Raw genomic sequence first — 7,500 nt, 5'->3', positions numbered from 1 at the left:
CCCAATGCCTAAAATCAGCTTACCCTATCCAATGATGCCATCTTGTGGACAAATCCAGATGGTGCGGGAATTTTAAAAATTGTATCCCAGTTAAAGTGCCTCTAGCCCGGCATAGTATTTAATGTGTATACCCCTGAAATCCTATGCAATTACCATTCTATGGCACTTATGGAAGTGCCAAGTGCCAAATGCCAAGTGCCAAGTGCCAAGTGCCACAGGGCTCCAGGGGGGCAGTGCACACATAATGTTACCCCAGTCAGAGTGCCTCTTGCCCGGCATAGTATTTAATGTGTGTAGCCCTGAAATCCTATGCAATTACCCACAAAATTGTATCCCAGTCAAAGTGCCTCTAGCCCGGCATAGTATTTAATGTGTATACCCCTGAAATCCTATGCAATTACCATAATAATTTTATCCCAGTCAAAGTGCCTCTTGCCCGGCATAGTATTTAATGTGTATACCCCTGAAATCCTATGCAATTACCATAATAATTTTATCCCAGTCAAAGTGCCTCTTGCCCGGCATAGTATTTAATGTGTATACCCCTGAAATCCTATGCAATTACCATAATAATTTTATCCCAGTCAAAGTGCCTCTTGCCCGGCATAGTATTTAATGTGTATACCCCTGAAATCCTATGCAATTACCATAATAATTTTATCCCAGTCAAAGTGCCTCTTGCCCGGCATAGTATTTAATGTGTATACCCCTGAAATCCTATGCAATTACCATCATAATTTTATCCCAGTCAAAGTGCCTCTTGCCCGGCATAGTATTTAATGTGTATACCCCTGAAATCCTATGCAATTACCATCATAATTTTATCCCAGTCAAAGTGCCTCTTGCCCGGCATAGTATTTAATGTGTATACCCCTGAAATCCTATGCAATTACCATAATAATTTTATCCCAGTCAAAGTGCCTCTAGCCCGGCATAGTATTTAATGTGTATACCCCTGAAATCCTATGCAATTACCATAATAATTTTATCCCAGTCAAAGTGCCTCTTGCCCGGCATAGTATTTAATGTGTATACCCCTGAAATCCTATGCAATTACCATCATAATTTTATCCCAGCTTACCCTATCCAATGTCGCCATCATGTGGACAAATCCAGATGGTGCGGGAATTTTTAAAATTGTATCCCAGTCAAAGTGCCTCTTGCCCGGCATAGTATTTAATGTGTATAGCCCTGAAATCCTATGCAATTACCACTCTATGGCACTTATGGAAGTGCCAAGTGCCAAATGCCAAGTGCCAAATGCCAAGTGCCAAGTGCCAAGTGCCACAGGGCAGTGCACACCTAATGTTACCCCAGTCAGAGTGCCTCTTGCCCGGCATAGTATTTAATGTGTATACCCCTGAAATCCTATGCAATTACCACTCTATGGCACTTATGAAAGGTTTAAAGTGCCAAATGCCAAGTGCCAAATGCCAAGTGCCAAGTGCCACAGGGCTCCAGGGGGGCAGTGCACACATAATGTTACCCCGGTCAGAGTGCCTCTTGCCCGGCATAGTATTTAATGTGTGTAGCCCTTTATCCTTTAAAAATGACCCAGTCAGGGGTCTGGCACCTATGGCACTTATGAAAGGTTTAAAGTGCCAAGTGCCAAGTGCCAAGTGCCACAGGGCTCCAGGGGGGCAGTGCACACCTAATGTTACCCCGGTCAGAGTGCCTCTTGCCCGGCATAGTATTTAATGTGTGTAGCCTATTATCCTGTATTTAAAATGACCCAGTCAGGGGTCTGGCACCTATGGCACTTATGAAAGGTTTAAAGTGCCAAGTGCCAAGTGCCAAGTGCCACAGGGCTCCAGGGGGGCAGTGCACACATAATGTTACCCCGGTCAGAGTGCCTCTTGCCCGGCATAGTATTTAATGTGTGTAGCCTATTATCCTGTATTTAAAATGACCCAGTCAGGGGTCTGGCACCTATGGCACTTATGAAAGGTTTAAAGTGCCAAGTGCCAAGTGCCAAGTGCCACAGGGCTCCAGGGGGGCAGTGCACACCTAATGTTACCCCGGTCAGAGTGCCTCTTGCCCGGCATAGTATTTAATGTGTGTAGCCTATTATCCTGTATTTAAAATGACCCAGTCAGGGGTCTGGCACCTATGGCACTTATGAAAGGTTTAAAGTGCCAAGTGCCAAGTGCCAAGTGCCACAGGGCTCCAGGGGGGCAGTGCACACCTAATGTTACCCCGGTCAGAGTGCCTCTTGCCCGGCATAGTATTTAATGTGTGTAGCCCTTTATTCTTTAAAAATGACCCAGTCAGGGGTCTGGCACCTATGGCACTTATGAAAGGTTTAAAGTGCCAAGTGCCAAGTGCCAAGTGCCACAGGGCTCCAGGGGGGGGCAGTGCACACATAATGTTACCCCGGTCAGAGTGCCTCTTGCCCGGCATAGTATTTAATGTGTGTAGCCCTTTATTCTTTAAAAATGACCCAGTCAGGGGTCTGGCACCTATGGCACTTATGAAAGGTTTAAAGTGCCAAGTGCCAAGTGCCAAGTGCCACAGGGCTCCAGGGGGGGGCAGTGCACACCTAATGTTACCCCGGTCAGAGTGCCTCTTGCCCGGCATATTTTTTTTTTTTAAATAGCTTTAAAAATTACCCAGGCAGGGGTTTGGCACCTATGGCACCTGTGGCACTGCTGATGGAACTTACGACCTTCTTAGGGTTAGGGTTAGGGTTAGGGTTGGGGCGTTTGGCACTTGGTGAAGGGGCGTTTGACACTTGTGTAAGTGGCATTGTGGTATGTGGAAGTGGCATTGTGGTATGTGGAAGTGGCATTGTGGTATGTGGAAGTGGCATTGTGGTATGTGGAAGTGGTATTGTGGCATGTGGCATCTGAGCCTGTGGGCTCCAAGGGCAGTGCTCTATGAATTGAATCCCATTCAAGGTGCCTATTTTCCGGCATAACAATTCATGTCTATAGCCCTAAGCAGGGCATAGCTATGACACAGCCCCGCCCTTGCCCCGCCCGTGCCCCGCCCGTGCCCCGCTCGCGCCGCACCTGTATCCACACCTGGTGATAATTAGGCCATTGATTAGGCGACGGTTGGAAGCTAACAAACATACACACAGGAAGGCAGGAGAGAGAAGCTAGCTATGGACAGCAAACAAAAACGACATGACTGTGGACTTTGTACCAAGACGCATATTTCGCGGATAGACAAACATTTTAAGACTGTCCATGGACTTACACACGCATCTATGGAATGGAATCATGCCGTGCAATGTAGCCCGATTTCGGCTGAGACACAGCAGGCCTACCCAGGGGATTGTATGGAGCCTAACAACGGCGTTGGAAGTGAGTTGTCCGCAGAACAGCAGCTGAGTGGCGAGAGTGAGCAGTCAGCGGTGCAGTCAACCAGTCAGGCGACGGTGCAGTCAACCGGTGAACAATGCTCGGAACCGGGGGAGCAATGCAGCGTCATGTCGCCTTCCACCGATAGCGAAAGTGATGGAGGCGGCGGTGGTGTGCCGTCCACAACTGAAGGTTTGAGTGATGTCATTTTGAATGAATATGCTACCTATATTAAGGGTATTAACCCTTCAGTTAAAAGAATAGACAATAGTCACACCAGTCTGTCACGAGTACGGGAATTCCTCCGCATTATGTCCGAGGACAAATCCGATGAAGGCCTGTGTTTTCTGGACAACTACATGCGTGTGTATGAGTGGTACCGGACATGTGAAGGCCGTAGTTTGGCACCATCCACATTAAAACTATACCGATCAGATGTTAGAAGTTTCCTGAAATATCTTATTCAGTTCCGGCCGAATGGTCTGCAAGCTAAAGCCAGTGTAATTCGCAAATTGTTACTCTGCTTGGCAAAGATAGACAGGGATTCTAGGCAGAGCCTGGCAACGCACATGGCACAATTTCGCAGACGCTGCAGGGACGAGGTGCTCAGCGCTGCGGAGTTAAAACGATTTTTGGAGCTAAGCAATGCATCTATTCCTTCTGTTCTCAGCAGGCTGGAAGTCCGAGCCACCTCATCTGACAGACGCAGGTTTGCGGCTCTCATGTCCAGCCGGTTGGCGACTTTTAATGGAACTCGACGATCCCCAGTCACCATGTTCGGTGAGAGTGATTTCAATGAAATAACCAATGAAAGTGGGGTTTATCAAATGACTGTAGCAAGCCACAAAACTAACTACAGCTTCGGGGAGTGCAGAATTGTTATATCTGATGAGGAATACACTTGGCTTCAACGATTCCATCGGATCAGGCCTCATCTGAGTGGAATGACCCCAGACACAACACTCTTCTTTTTCACATGCTCTGGTAAACCATACGGTAATCTCTGTGATTGTGTGGGTAAGATTTTTGCAGAGTTTGGCATTGGAAGGAAAGTGACATTTGGTACAATTCGAAGAAGCATTGCCACATTAAACTTTAATCTTGGGTCGCTTACAGACCGTGGAACTGTGGCTGACCACATGTGTCACTCCCTGGAGACGCAGGCACGCTACTACCGTTCCCATAATTTGCCTCATAATGCAAGCCAGGCTCGGAGACTAATTGAGGGACAAATCAATCCATGAATAACTCTAAATAAATACAATATTTTTTGCAATTAATCCTTGTCTTTGTGTGTCATTTTCATTCGATTTCAATAGGAGCACCTAGTAACCCAAAAATAATACCAGGTGCACTCATTCGATTAGAATGGGAGCACCTGGTAACCCAAAAATAATACCAGGTGCACGGAGGGGAGGATGAGTACAGACATTTTATATAAAAGCTCCATAAATCCCTTAGGCCGGTGGCCACTGACTTGTGCCCGTAGTATGGTGCTCCCATATCGGGCATGGGTGTGGGCAGGCCCTTAAAAGTCGTTTTCATTCGATTTCAATAGCGGCACCTGGTAACCCAAACTAACATAAGGTGGTGTCAGTAGTGCGGGTGACTACATACATTTTTGAAAAGCTCCATAAATCCTTTAGGCCGGTGCCTACTGACTTGTGCCCGTAGTATGGTGCTCCCATAGCGGGCATGGGTGTCTGCAGGTCATTTAAATTCGTTTTCATTCGATTTAAATAGGGGCACCTGGTAACCCAAAAAGTGGGCACTCTGTCGTTTTTCCTGAGTAGTTCAACATAGAAAGTATTCAGACCTTATTTTTGAAAAGCTCCATAAATCCCTTAGGCCGGTGCCCACTGACTTGTGCCCATAGTATGGTGCTCCCATAGCGGGCATGGGTGTCTGCAGGTCATTTAAATTCATTTTCATTCGATTAGAATAGGAGCACCTGGTAACCCAAAAATAATACCAGGTGCACGGAGGGGAGGATGAGTACAGACATTTTATATAAAAGCTCCATAAATCCCTTAGGCCGGTGCCCACTGACTTGTGCCCATAGTATGGTGCTCCCATAGCGGGCATGGGTGTCTGCAGGTCATTTAAATTCATTTTCATTCGATTAGAATAGGAGCACCTGGTAACCCAAAAGAGGGCACTTAGCCGTTTTTCCTGAGTAGTTCAACATAGAATATTTTCGGACCTTTTTTGAAAAGCTCCATAAATCCCTCAGGCCGGCCCCCACTGACTTGTGCCCATAGTATGGTGCTCCCATAGCGGGCATGGGTGTCTGCAGGCCATTTAAAATCATTTTCATTCGATTTCAATAGCAGCACCTGGTAACCCAAACTAACATAAGGTGGTGTCAGTAGTGAGGATCGATTTCAATAGCAGCACCTGGTAACCCAAAAAGAGGGCACATAGCCGTTTTTCCTGAATAGTTCAACATAGAATATTTTCGGACTAATTTTGAAAAGCTCCATAAATCCCTTAGGCCGGTGCCTACTGACTTGGACCCCTACTATGGTGCTCCCATATCGGGCATGGGCGTGGGCAGGCCCTTAAAAGTCGTTTTCATTCGATTTCAATAGCGGCACCTGGTAACCCAAAAAGAGGGCACTCTGTCGTTTTTCCTGAATAATTCAACATAGAATATTTTCGGACTTTTTTTGAAAAGCTCCATAAATCCCTTAGGCCGGTGCCTACTGACTTGGACCCCTACTATGGTGCTCCCATATCGGGCATGGGCGTGGGCAGGCCCTTAAAAGTCGTTTTCATTCGATTTCAATAGCGGCACCTGGTAACCCAAAAAGAGGGCACTCTGTCGTTTTTCCTGAATAATTCAACATAGAATATTTTCGGACTTTTTTTGAAAAGCTCCATAAATCCCTTAGGCCGGTGCCTACTGACTTGGACCCCTACTATGGTGCTCCCATATCGGGCATGGGTGTGGGCAGGCCCTTAAAAGTCATTTTCATTCGATTTCAATAGCGGCACCTGGTAACCCAAAAAGAGGGCACTCTGTCGTTTTTCCTGAATAGTTCAACATAGAATATTTTCGGACTTTTTTTGAAAAGCTCCATAAATCCCTTAGGCCGGTGCCTACTGACTTGGACCCCTACTATGGTGCTCCCATATCGGGCATGGGCGTGGGCAGGCCCTTAAAAGTCGTTTTCATTCGATTTCAATAGCGGCACCTGGTAACCCAAAAAGAGGGCACTCTGTCGTTTTTCCTGAATAGTTCAACATAGAATATTTTCGGACTTTTTTTGAAAAGCTCCATAAATCCCTTAGGCCGGTGCCTACTGACTTGGACCCCTACTATGGTGCTCCCATATCGGGCATGGGCGTGGGCAGGCCCTTAAAAGTCGTTTTCATTCGATTTCAATAGGGGCACCTGGTAACCCAAAAAGAGGGCACTCTGTCGTTTTTCCTGAATAATTCAACATAGAATATTTTCGGACTTTTTTTGAAAAGCTCCATAAATCCCTTAGGCCGGTGCCTACTGACTTGGACCCCTACTATGGTGCTCCCATATCGGGCATGGGTGTGGGCAGGCCCTTAAAAGTCATTTTCATTCGATTTCAATAGCGGCACCTGGTAACCCAAAAAGAGGGCACTCTGTCGTTTTTCCTGAATAGTTCAACATAGAATATTTTCGGACTTTTTTTGAAAAGCTCCATAAATCCCTTAGGCCGGTGGCCACTGACTTGTGCCCGTAGTATGGTGCTCCCATATCGGGCATGGGTGTGGGCAGGCCCTTAAAAGTCGTTTTCATTCGATTTCAATAGCGGCACCTGGTAACCCAAACTAACATAAGGTGGTGTCAGTAGTGCGGGTGACTACATACATTTTTGAAAAGCTCCATAAATCCTTTAGGCCGGTGCCTACTGACTTGTGCCCGTAGTATGGTGCTCCCATAGCGGGCATGGGTGTCTGCAGGTCATTTAAATTCGTTTTCATTCGATTTAAATAGGGGCACCTGGTAACCCAAAAAGTGGGCACTCTGTCGTTTTTCCTGAGTAGTTCAACATAGAAAGTATTCAGACCTTATTTTTGAAAAGCTCCATAAATCCCTTAGGCCGGTGCCCACTGACTTGTGCCCATAGTATGGTGCTCCCATAGCGGGCATGGGTGTCTGCAGGTCATTTAAATTCATTTTCATTCGATTAGAATAGGAGCACCTGGTAACCCA

The sequence above is a fragment of the Salvelinus namaycush genome, unplaced genomic scaffold, assembly GCF_016432855.1.
Source record: "Salvelinus namaycush isolate Seneca unplaced genomic scaffold, SaNama_1.0 Scaffold2019, whole genome shotgun sequence".
Lineage (NCBI taxonomy): Eukaryota > Metazoa > Chordata > Actinopteri > Salmoniformes > Salmonidae > Salvelinus > Salvelinus namaycush.
Note: the sequence above shows the minus strand (reverse complement) of the source record.